General features: G+C 38.2%; 1 pseudogene across 1 annotated transcript; it reads left to right on the top strand.

The window, feature by feature from the left end:
* Positions 1 to 3,425: 3,425 nt before the first annotated feature.
* Positions 3,426 to 12,387, top strand: LOC147381519 (zinc finger CCCH domain-containing protein 17-like; annotated as a pseudogene). The gene is made up of 5 exons (XR_015174499.1): positions 3,426 to 4,326; positions 4,407 to 4,502; positions 4,588 to 4,676; positions 4,825 to 4,926; positions 11,160 to 12,387. The product of XR_015174499.1 is annotated as a zinc finger CCCH domain-containing protein 17-like (transcript).
* Positions 12,388 to 13,099: the final 712 nt, after the last annotated feature.

Raw genomic sequence — 13,099 nt, 5'->3', positions numbered from 1 at the left:
TGTTAAAATTAAAACGATCGGGTTACGTTGAGGTTACCGCTACTTGGCGGGGAGAAAAGGGTGCCTAACCCCTTCCCTTTTTTCCAACCGAGCCACTTACCCAAACCTCTAGGTTAGATCAACCTTTATCTGTTGTGAGTCACTAATGCCCAAAATGTCACTTTTCACAAAAAATGTACATCGGGTGACCATTCACACCCACTTCCAACTTGAATGGTGGCGACTCCAAACTATCGTAGATGTGGCCGTCGTAATGACGAAACCCACGTATCTACAGGAGCCTTGCATCTTTTGAATGCAATGAAGCAGACATCTGAGACTCAGAATAGTCGAAAACGAAAGGGTCTTATGTATGTCGATATTGAAGTTGGTGGGAAGACCACCCAAGCAATGGTTGATACAAGAGCAACGCACATCTTCATTACCCCTACAGATGCAAAGTGTCTCAATATCCGGCTCGATAAGGGTTTAAGCCGTATGAAAGCTGTAAACTCCCAAGTCACTCCTATCCAAGGTTCGGCCAAGTCAGTGTCCGTCAAGATAAGTACATGGAAGGGTAAGCTTGATTTACTCGTAGTTCCGCTCGATGAGTTCAGAGTTGTCATTGGGATGGATTTTATGCGACAGAACAGGATTGTACCAATGCCATTCGCCAACACCTTGGGCATGCTAGGTGAATGTCCAAGCTTTGTTCCCGTCTCCACAGGCAAGTAAGACAGAAAGTTGATTTTAGCCATTCAGTTGAAGAAAGGGTTGAAGAAAGGTAAGCAACTGTACATTGCTTCCTTGAGAGTTGAATTCGTAGAACATGACCATGTTCAACTCCCACACAAGTTATACAGGTTTTAACAGAAGTTGATGACGTGATAGCGAATGAACTTCCGAAGATACTACAGTCACGTAGGTCGATAGATCATCAGAATGAATTGCTACCTGTTGCCACACCTCTTACAGAGAGGCCTTTCAGGATGAATCCTCCAAGACTAGTTGAGTTGAGCAAGCAACAGAAGAAGTTTAGGTCTTCACGGCATTGTATCGATTATCGAGCATCGAAGAAGATCACCTTCTAGAACAAGTATCCTATCCAGTCAGTTATCGACTTGTTTGATAAACTTGGGACAGCCAAGTATTCTATAGAGTTAGGTCAGAGATCAGGTTACTGTTAGATTTTAGTTGCAGATGAAGCCCCTCAATTACTTCGTCAGAGTGTTAGCAAGAATTGGGATGTACCTCAGAATGTTGTCAGCGTCAGAGATTTAAGAGTCACAGGGAAGTTATGGGATGGACCGTGCAGACTACTTGGGTTCCAGCTTGATTTTCCAACCAGTGTACATCATCAATCAGATTGGCCAACGGAGAGATTCAATTATGCGTTGGAGTATTTTAGGCATCTTGCCAATGTCGATCATCAGAATTGGGCGAATTTATTCAATTCCACCTTTTAAAAGAACTCTTCATCCAACAAGAGTACTTTTGAACTTATATTAGGCCAACAGTATTTAACTTCTCATACTATTGTTTCAGGTTACAGGAGACACAGTCCAAGGACGTACAGGTTTGCTAAACTCTGGTTATCGTATAGGTTACGTAGCATCTACTCTGTCATTCATGCAAGAAGTCTTAAGCCGTACCATGCAGATCAAGGAGATCCCGCGCGCAGCATTCCAACACATACATCTTCTCATTTAGCTTTTTAGCCAGAACGTGTTGTTGACAAAGTTCTCGAAGACATCATTTCAGCAGCAGTTCCATCCAGCAACAGCAGCAGCAGCACGTGGAATACTTCGTCACACAGGACATGCCAGAATTTGAAGCTATACATGAGAGTGTAGAGAACCTACAACCTTTCAAGCAGAAGATTGAAGAGTTTGCTAGGTCAATGCGACGAGGACGTCTACAGAATAGGTGGGGGAGTTTGTAACGGCTATATCATCTGTCACCTAGAGTTAGGTATAAACTCGACCCAGAGCTACCCGGGAGCACCTATGTAATATTATGTAAGGCTCGTTATGAAGCCATGTCAACCCCCATACCAGGGCATATCTGTTAGCTTAGGGTACATATCAGCCCCGTACCAGGGCACACTTGTTAGCTTAGTGGCATTTTCGTAATAAGGGAGTATGACCGACCTCCACTTTTGATGTTTCCTTCTGAAAACCTGGGAAAGACTTAGCGTACTCTTTGTAGGAAGGGTGTCAGTGTTATCCCAATCCCCGGCCTACACCCACGTTGTTGAAGCCCTTGAAGCCCAACTCCGTGGAAGTCCCGCGTGTCATAGGATCATCTATTGCTTGTAACGCATATATTGCTTTTGTAACGCATTGCACCGTGTAATTCAATATTATATCAACAAAGTTGCCTACGGACTTTACCTCGTGTTGCCTCATTTACTTGTTTGCTAGCTACGTGTGTGTGGTGTACGATCATTTTACAGGCTTGCAAGTGGATTTGACCCCTTGCACCGCACGACCTCGCTTCGAAAGAATACGACCATGACACAAGGGCTAATATTGAGGGTAGCCTCAAACTCCCAATTTTCGAACTCAACCATTCCTTTTCATAGTTCTGTGATTCGTTCTTACCATTATTCTCATCGTGTGTACGTTGTGCCTCCCGTTCCTTCCCATAGACGACGCTAATTGTAGATGTTGATTTTGTGGTAGATCGACCTCGATCACGATTGTATAGGTGATTTTTGTGTTACATCTCGAGACCGTGATTTGGATTAAGCACACTCCATTAAGAACACAAAATATCAGAAAAACATGAAAAAAAAATCACACTAGTTTTTTTTACGTGATTAAGATAAATGTGCCTATGTCCACGAATTCGGGGACCCGTTCTATTGTAAATCTCACAGTTACATGACTTACTCTCCTCAGTCTCCCCCCTTTTTCCTTTATTTTATAGTGATGTCCAGGCTTTTAAATAGCAAAATCCTAACGTTAGTTAAATTATACTTACCCTTTTTATTATTGTACAAATAAATTAATTATCTATTAGGGAAGAATCCTCCTAAATTAGGATTCTTCCCTAATTACATAAAATTATACCCAAACTTTATCATGTGTACACCTTGGGATACGTGTCAATGGTGTGAATGAACGGTCTAGTTGAAAAATGATTTTATCCCTTCACATTTATCATCCTTTGAAATTGAGTTGAGTGCTATGACTTGACATTCAACAAAACTTGCACAAATAAGTATCATCAAGCGAATTGCCTGACTTATCACTTAGATTTGTGAATGGGAAGATGATTATATTATCCCTCATTAGTTGTAGGAGTAATGCCTTAGTGGGGGCAAAATCAAAATTGTCACGGGTCTCGATCCGATGCAATCCCGACCCGAGTTAACACCCTTACCGGATTGCCAACAGGCCCCGCACATGGGTGGGCGCGAGCGAGCGACGCGTTATTTAAAGTGCTTGGGGATGAAAACCTCACTAGTCACATCACGATTGTGTTCGATCGAACTTCAAATCAAGTTGATTTATTGTACTCCTCATTACGAATTGAAGATGATCAATCTGGGTGTGATACATCTCATCATCTCTGCAATTTCGAGTTTCTTCTAGGGAACGAGCCGCCATTTAAGGTGGTTGAAGAAGTTGTCGCTCAGCACCTCTATTATGCTTATTAGGGTTCAAGAATAGCTTCTTTAATAAATTTATAGCTTTTTGTTCGTCTTCGATCAATTGTTTGAGTTTAGGCGAAAGAAATATTCTAATAAATTTGATTTCTTTTGGATTATTAGAGAAGGCATAGATTAGGGATATTTTGATTTGGAGGAAGAGAAAAAGGGATTTTGATTGGTCCTGAATTAGGGTTTATTTTGTGGTAGTTATGGATGTCGACAATGGAAGTAAGAGAGTGTTCAGTCGTCTAGGAGGAGGGCAACAACAAAGTATGGAATCACAGAAAGTATGCTATCACTGGAGAGCAGGGAGATGCAACAGATACCCCTGCCCCTACCTGCATGGCGAATTGCCGCAGCAGCAGCGGACCAATAATTTTATGCCATCGAAGCGATCCCATGGTCTACCCGAGGATGGGAATGTCTCTAGTTCTCACGTATTTGCACGTAGAAAACCTAACCCTAACTCTAATGTACAATTGTCTTCAACATGGGGTCGTGGTCGGGGTCGTGGTGGTGGGGCAGGAGGAAGTGGAGGATTTAGGGCTGTTCCTCAGAATAGTCAAGAGAGACTCTGTAAATATTGGTTGGCGGGGAAGTGCTCCTACGGGGATAATTGCAGATTTCAGCATCAATGGTTCAGTAGTGATAGTTTCTCATTGTTGACACAGCTTGCCGGACATGAAAAGGTATAGTAAATAATGTCGATCGGTTTCTTCGTGGCTGGTTTCAATTTCTTTTAGTTTGAATGAATCATCTTTTCTATCAGGCTGTTACCGGTTTTGCCTTTCCCTTGGGGTCTGATAAGCTCTACTCTGGAAGCAAAGATGAGTCTGTGCGAGTTTGGGATTGTCAGAATGGCCAGGTTCTTACAAACCCATTTTTTTATTTTAAAAATTTGTTATGAACTCTTGTTTGGTGGGTAAGGTTGCTGTGACTATGTTTTGTAGTGTGCTGGAGTCATTAATCTGGGTTATGAATTGGCTGTATGATTAGTGAAGGTCCATGGATTTTTGTTGGAATTCCAAATACTGTCAAGGTAATCTTCTTATTTTTTTCTTGGATTATATATACTTTTTGCGATTTGGTTGATGTTCTTTTACCTATTTTTGGTTGTTAAATTACTTTACAGTAGTATGACTAGGAGGTTTCTTCTACTTCATTGGATTGTGACGATGATATTGCAGGCTTGGAACACCCAAACTAACTCTGATCTTAGTCTTAATGGGCCAGTTGGACAAGTTCATGCCCTGGTTGTGGGCAATGGGATGCTTTTTGCTGGAACACAGGTATTTCTTTATTTTATATTTTTGGTGAAGTATAGAGCATGCTAATTACTAAGAGAAATAATCAAAGGTTCAAAAAGCCTAGGTGGTCGAGATGACCTTCCACTTCCAAGCACAAATCAAAGTTTGGATTCAACAATTATTTGCCCTTCGTGGGGGGGGGGGGGGGGGGTGTTGTTTGGTTAATTTTGATAAAGTATAAAGTTTTGGAAAAAATTCGGGAATTATGCAAATGACGGTTTTGGATTTCTATTTTTTTAAGTGAAATGTTTTTTATTAAAGAGGAACATGGTCAAGTTGACCACTCCGGAAACAAAGAGTACAAACAAAAGAAGGAAAAAAAAATGCTTGTGATCTTAACTTTCTATTACAAACCCACTCCCATCTTCTCACAAGGTCCTCGAAGAAAATCCCACTAGCTTCCTTAAAGATCAAACTCCAATAAAAAATAGTAGTCCCATAGGGTCCATGATGACTTCAAAATCTGTTCTTATTAAAACACTTTCACAATTTCTTTCCATCCACACCCTCCAACATATGGCGAAGGGGATTAGACTGCACAATCTTCTTTTGAACGCTAAGAAGCCGTTACCAAATTGAGGCCAATTCTCAAAAACCACCCAAATAGTCTTTGGAAAACATCCGTTACACCCAAAAAACAAAGGAAGCGAGACCAAACTCTCAAGGCTACCACACAATGAAGGACATGATTCACAGATTCTCCTTCCTTTTTGCACATACTACAAAAATTCATAGAGATATTACCCCGCTTCATCTAGCTATTATGATGATATCTTCCTTGATATATTTACTAGAGTTTGCTTATCCTTCTGGCAAACATCCTCTTTGGGGTAGAAGAAAAACAATAAAGTTGGAGGGGTATTATTGGAACAAGGAGGAGAAGAGGAAAGACAATAAAGTTGTAGGGGTATTATTGAAAACATAGGAAAAAAGGAAAGACGATATAGTTACGGGGACATTATTGGAAAATGGGAAGAAGAGGAAAGACAATATTTTAAGTTGAAGGGGTATTCTTGGAATGGGGGTAGAAAAGGAAAGGCAAGTTGGAGGGGTGATCTTCAAAAGGGGGAGTAGAAGAAGAAAGGGAGGAACATGGTCCATTCAACCATGCCCAACTTTTTGGGATAAGGATGATGAGCCTTTTGTAGATTCAGTGCTAATCTATAAGGGAACCAACTATTAATGGTTGGAATGGTGAAGGCGAATGCGTTTCAGAGGCAACGGCCGGTTACAAGGCTGATGGGGAGGGCGACTCTTGTCCAGGTTGACCAGAAAGTCTTCAAGGTTCAGCAATGCTGGATTAAAAAAAATTTGGGCTTAAGATTGGTGGAGAAAGGGGGCAAAGGCTCCTTGGAAATACTCCTCTACGAGGACATGATCTGGTTAATCTAGGTGTTTGAATGATGCTCCTTGATTTCAAAATAAGGAGATTTGGAGCAAATTGGTGGTGACGGGCAAGTGTAAATTAGCTTGCGGATATAGAAATGACTTTGGTCGATTCATTAAAGCAACAAAACATTCAGGAGCTGGGTGGTCTACTTAGCTGTTAATCTTGTAAGGGAGTGATAGCTGGATGGAGAAATCTGATTGAAGCATTGGAAGGCTACGATGTTGAAGGGGGAGGTATCCTGCTTTGGCCAAAACTAGCAATCAGACTGAGTTCGATAGACCAATAGCTTTGAAGGTGAACTGGCCAAGGATTGGGAAAAAACCTTCAAATTTGGAACCTTTGGTAAATGGCAGTGGGCCATCATTTGCAAAGCCCCAATAGCAAAGGTTATTTGGGAGGACGTGGCAGAGGCAATATCTTTGCTAGTAAAGGCAAATAAGGCTATTTGTCTGATTCCCTGTGGGGCTAGTCTCAGACTAATCTTTTGTTAAAGCAAGAGGGAGTTTGACTCTCTAGTAGCTCTGAAATTAGTGAGGATTCAAGAAGCTGTGGTGGGACTGAGATCTTGGTATGCTAATTGCAACAATATCGTTAAATCGTGGGATAAGAAAAATACTTGGATTGACGTTGTGGGTTTGCCATTTCATCATTGGAACTTGGAAGCTTTCCGCCTCATTGGGGGTTTACTGGGAGGCCTAATTAAGGTAGGGAAGCAAACAAGGGATCTTTTGACCTTATTGTAGCCTTCATTAAGGTGGGATGGAGAACTTTGGATATCCCACATTGAATCAAGCTGCCAGGGAGAGGTAGGGAGGTGGTGGTTGGTTTGTGAGTTTCAAATGAGAGGATGGGGTCATAAATACACTTGGCAATAGGGGTAATCATAACGAGAAGGTTGCGAGTGAGCCCTTGCCAAGGGAGAAGCTATCTGTTGTTGGTAATCTTCAGTTGGAGAAGATGATGCTTGTTGTTAGCGGAGAAGACCTAGAAATAGGTGAACCTGAGATTAAATCTCAACTTTCCAATTTGAATTTCGAAATTAAGGAGCATGCAGAGGGTCAGGATCTCATTACGAGCCAAATCGCCAACTGATCGTGGAGGGGTGGGGAGGAACAATTGTTGTTAGATAGAGTGATAGGAGAGGAAAGGCAAATCTGTGGGACAAGGGAGTGGGTTGAATGTACTTTTGGGGGCCCAGTAGCTGGGGTAGAGGAGGTTGGGTTGGAAGAGGAAGAAACCCAGCATGTTGGATCTTTTAGCTTCTGTGGATGGGCCAGATGGTAGGACCTCGAAGCCTCTGGACTTTGTTTTGGAACGAAATATAGATTTAATTGAGATAACTTATTCAGTTTAGAAATCAATCAAGATAGTTGCTTCTCTTGCAACTGCCCCAAAGGAAATAGGTAAGGCTCTTTGGGATAGAAGGGAGCCATGAGAATCCGATGCTAGGGTCAAAATGATTTGTCTCCCAGAGGGGCTAAGGGGTTTCAAGTTCTCCTGTAGAAAACTTGTGGTTATTCAAGGGTTGGGGGAGGATAAATGGCAATTTGCAATTATTTCCGACGATGTATTGGGAGGTAATATCAGTTGACTTCGTGTGGTTTTTATTTGGGAGTGGAGGCCACTGCGGGTTTGTGTATCTAGATTGAAGTCCAACCTGACAAAGTTTTTGGGCAAGGGGACTGTGGTATTATGCTTCTGGGGACAGAAGAGGTGAACTTTATTGATCCACTTGATGAGCTTGCAAGCCATCAATTAGGAGTAAAGCAATGGGGCTTAGGGCACACAAAAGGCTCTTTTGACGTAATTTCTACTTCATGGTCTTCTTCAAGATCCAATAATGATGTCTCACACTCCTCAATCTCACTATTGCTTAGATCAGGCTCATAGATTTTTTCATTACTCACATTGAGTTTAGATGCATGAATTTTTCACATTTGTTTTGTTATCCCTGGTCGAACACTCCAATTTAAAGTGTCCAAGAAGATTGCACTGGGAGCACAAGTTTTGTTGTCTAAACTCATATCATGGATCACGTGATTGCATGTGTTTTTCGCTTTCCTTTATAATATGGTCATGAACAATGCAAAATTATGCCCAATAGCGGTGCATTTGACGTAATTCTGACAACATATTTTCAACTCCTTTGAGAACATCTCTGTTTAGTCCATCTCCCATCAACGTGATCTGCTAATTTTTTTTTTCATTTTGCTTGAACCTAGGTTCTGATACTGCAAATGTCTTCAAAGGGAGTTTTTAGAATTGCACATTTGTATTTGTTTGAATTCTAGATTTATCTTCACAAAAAATCAGTCCATTCCAAAACCTCTAACCCTATATTGAAAAATGTTTGGCACAATGTTTGACTCTCTCTAGGGCCTTTGAAGGCTCCCATATATATGGAAAAAGGTTGCATGGATCGAGGGACTATGTAGAGTAGGGATTGAGGTTCACACTTAGGCCACGTGGACTACTTTGCTGGTCCAAATGACAACTCAGTCCTCTTGTTTGTGGTGTAGATTGGGTTTGAGAAAAATAAATCCCTTGGTGCCAGATCTTAAGTTTAAAAATGGATTGCCATTGAACTCTTAGATTTAAAATTTAAATCCAACAGTGCAAAAATATCTTCTTTTTATACCTTTTTTTGGGAGTTCATAAAATTTCATGCTCTCTATACATATGGCACCTAATGGTGTATTTGGGTTCTACGTTGACATGTGGTTCATAGAGAGATGGTCCTTCGGTCCATATAATCCCATCTCTCTTTCCTTCGTTCTGAAGTTGAAGATTATGGAAAAGAAGGGCCTGTTTGGATACCAGTAGCAGAACTACTCTTCCAAAGAACAGGAGTTGAAGTACTCTATGGAGGAGCTGGAAAAGTAATTCTGTGCAGAAAGGGCGTTTGGCAATCAACTCTGTGAAGTACTGGCAGAAGTACTTTTGTGCTGGAAGTCTGTTTGGGAACCATACTGACTTCTCATGACTTCTAGAAAAAAGACCAGAATACCCTTATATTATACTAGTTACTGTTTTTTATCTTTTAGTGTCATAATATGCCTTCAAACTATACTGTTTTTGACATTTTAACTATAAATATTAATATAATATAATATAATAAATATTAATATAATATAATATAATATTTTAAATATTAATATATATTTTAAATATTAAATATTAATATAATGTGTTTAAATCTATTATACTCAAAATTTAAAAAAAAAATTGACTGACTGTCTTTTAGTGTCATAATATGCCTTCAAACTATATTATTTTTGACATTTTAACTATAAATATTAATATAATATAATATAATAAATATTAATATAATATAATATAATATTTTAAATATTAATATTAATATAATGTGTATAAATCCATTATACTCAAAATTTAAAAAAAAAATTGACTGACTGTCTTTTAGTGTCATAATATGCCTTCAAACTATATTGTTTTCGACATTTTAACTATAAATATTAATATAATATAATATAATATTTTAAATATTAAATATTAATATAATGTGTTTAACTATAAATATTAATATAATATAATATAATAAATATTAATATAATATTTTAAATATTAAATATTAATATAATGTGTTTAAATCCATTATACTCAAAATAAAAAATAAAAATTAATATTAATAAATGTTTCTTTCATTTGATTTAAGGGCAAATGAATTAGGAATATTTTCATAGAAAATTAATAAAGTTAAGGGTATTTTGGTAAAACGAACCATTAAATTTTGACTCCCTGCAAGATGAGTTTTGAGAAATAGGTTTTCTCGACTTCTTCACAAAGAGTAATTTCTTGCTCTTGCGCGGAGTAACTCTTCGAAGGAGTTGTTTATCCAAACGCATCCAAACGACTTCTAACTCCCCGCAAGAGTGAGAAGTAGCCAAGGAGTCCTATCCAAACGCCTACGAAGATTCCAACTACTTTGCCATTAACGCTCTGTTAGAGCTCACAACATCCCCTTTAACGACCCAAATCTCTCTAACCGCTGCTCCAACTACCTTTTTGACCTAAAAACCCTAGTTGAAAAGAGATCCCAAGGCCCCAGCCTCTACTCATTCCTCCATCGCCAAGTCAATAATCACGATCAAGACTGAGATCTAGGTATGGATCGATAGCGTCGATCTCTCTATCTCATGTACGTTGATCTTTTTCTTAAATGGATATCTGGTAATATTTTAAGGTGGGTTCCCTTCTTCAATTTCTCTATGACGAGACATAGTTTAGTTCCCCTATTTCTTCCCCTTTCTCTCTTGATCTGGCCTAAAATGCTCTAAAGCCATCGTCTTCGGCCTCCACCTCAAATCGCAAAAAAAAAAAAAACGGTGCTTGGATTGATTGAAATCCTAAATGGATCAGATTCAGTTCAGAGATTCATTGATCTGATTGGATTTGGATTATAAGCTAAATATTTCGGATTGGTAACGGTTGATTCGGTACCAAACTGATACACTGCCAGCCCTATTCTCTGGGTTACTACATCCTAAGGCTTTGCCACAAACAGATAGTGCTTGGGAGCTTTATTGGGCCCTGTTACCTCGATCAGTTGGGACTCAATTGATAAAACTACTCGGTGAAACTCACAATCAGTTTAGGTCTGGGAATTTGGAAAATATATCAATGAAGCTCTTTCTTGTTGGTCATCTTGATTACTTTGAATATATTGCATTTACCTATCAGAAAAAAAATAGTTCAATTTTTTCTGTCTTGTCTATATCATTGTATTGTATTGACATTCATTTTTGTTATATATATGTATTCTTTTACTGATATGGGTCAGACAAAATTGTTTGATTTGCTTCAGGATGGTAGCATATTGGTTTGGAGATTCAATGCTACAACCAATGACTTTGAGCCGACAGTTTCTCTTAAGGGGCATAATCTTGCTGTTGTTTCATTAGTTGTTGGAGCTAATAGATTATATTCTGGATCCATGGACCATACAATAAGAGTAAGTTGGTTTGTTTACTATCACTACCTACATCTAGTTTCTGTTATTTGCAGTTCCAGCATCTATTATTCTCAAATGATTGCTTTAGAGACATTCAATTCAATGAGTTTTACACAAAGGATCTGTCACTCCTTGTTCTGTGAAACTTTGTGCTAAGAAAACATCAATGCTGTACAAGCCGCTTCTATGATATATAGTTTAGACCATGTTTGAGTAGGTGAAAATGGCATGCTATGGTGTAGTGTGGCCTAACTAAGATATGTGTGGTGATGTGATGCAATAGAAAATGAGGCCTACTAAGAAAAGTAGGCTTGCTTTGTTCAAAACAAAAAAAGCGTGCAGAAATGGAAATAGTCTTCCAGGTGGTTGAAATAAGAGACCCACCAAGTTCCCCTTTAAGTGAGGTAAACCACTATTAGAAAAAGCTTCAAAGAAAAAATCCTAGCTATCCATCTAAAGCAACACGCTTAGTTTCATAACAACAATTAAAATACCTCTAATTTTTATACCAAACTTCACAAGTTTCCTAAAACTTTTGAAGCCTCTGAACAAGTTTTCAAACTCATTTGATGGCTTCCCTATTGTATATCTGAGTTGAAAGTTTTCTATTAGAAATTAACAGCATATAGATCGTACATAATTTGTGGTAGACCTCTTTTTCTGGCCTTTGTCGTGACTTTGAACAACTGTTGAACTTGATCTTCATATCGGATCTAAATCTTGATTGTATCACTCAACCCTTAGAAATGCTTGATCCTAAACTTCTTCGCAGTTGGATGTATTAATTGGGTACCTCTTTGTAAGTGATCATCATGGCGGCATGACGATATCATATGAGGATGGTTGGTGTGATGGTCTATGGTGAGATGACTGGATCATCTTCTTCATCATAGTAGATGTCATTTATGGGATCTCCATATATAGCATTCCATGTGTCATTCACATGGCTTTTTGTATTCATCTCTTTTTATCTGTTGTAATTACTTCGATTTGTTCATTGGTACGCGTTCCCTTGAAAAAAAACTTCTTGTGATACCAATGATGTCCTTGGGAGAACTAGGTTGGTTTTTATACAAAACCTGAAAAACTTGCAAGAAGACTTAAAATAGTCTTCCGAGTGATTGAAGTTAGAGGTAATCCATCAAATATTTGCAAGTAAGGCTAGCGAATGTTAGTGAAGCTTTAAAAACTATTTAAAATATTATTAATCAATCAATCTATCACAAAAGTTATTATTAATTAATAAGAAATTTTTTACATGTAATTATTAGAAAACGCTCGTAAAAAGTAATTTTATTATTTTTGATGGGGATATCAAAGCTTGAAGAGTATATTTTATTTTTCTTTTTATTTAGTTTTATGTTTTAGGGCTTTATTTCTATGTTTTTTTTTGTTGAAATTTTTCATGTTTTTATTGGTCCATGGTCTTATTATAATGTTTAGAGGTAGTTTGGTAAATGTAGTTTGTCTTTTATTTAAGTTTATATGGGTTGCAAATTAAGAGAGAAAATTACGAAAATTTGATTATTTATTTGGTATTTTAGTTACATTAGGACTCTTGGTTGATTTTCTTTATTTTATAGATTTTATTAGGGTTTATTGACGAAAATTGGTGAATGGAATAAAAAGAAATACAAAAAATTTCTGTTTTTTTTTTTTGTTTAGATGTTGGTGCATTTATTGTGGCGATGCCATTGAAATCATTGGGGGTGATTCCAATGTATATATATATATGGGAAATGTTCAGCAACAAACATTTTGGCAAACATTTTGGTAAAACATTTTTCAAAACA

The sequence above is a fragment of the Akebia trifoliata genome, unplaced genomic scaffold, assembly GCF_017979445.1.
Source record: "Akebia trifoliata isolate Shusen 1 unplaced genomic scaffold, ASM1797944v1 Contig00380, whole genome shotgun sequence".
In the NCBI taxonomy this organism is placed as follows: Eukaryota; Viridiplantae; Streptophyta; class Magnoliopsida; order Ranunculales; family Lardizabalaceae; genus Akebia; species Akebia trifoliata.
Note: the sequence above shows the minus strand (reverse complement) of the source record. Positions and strands in the feature narration are given on the sequence as shown.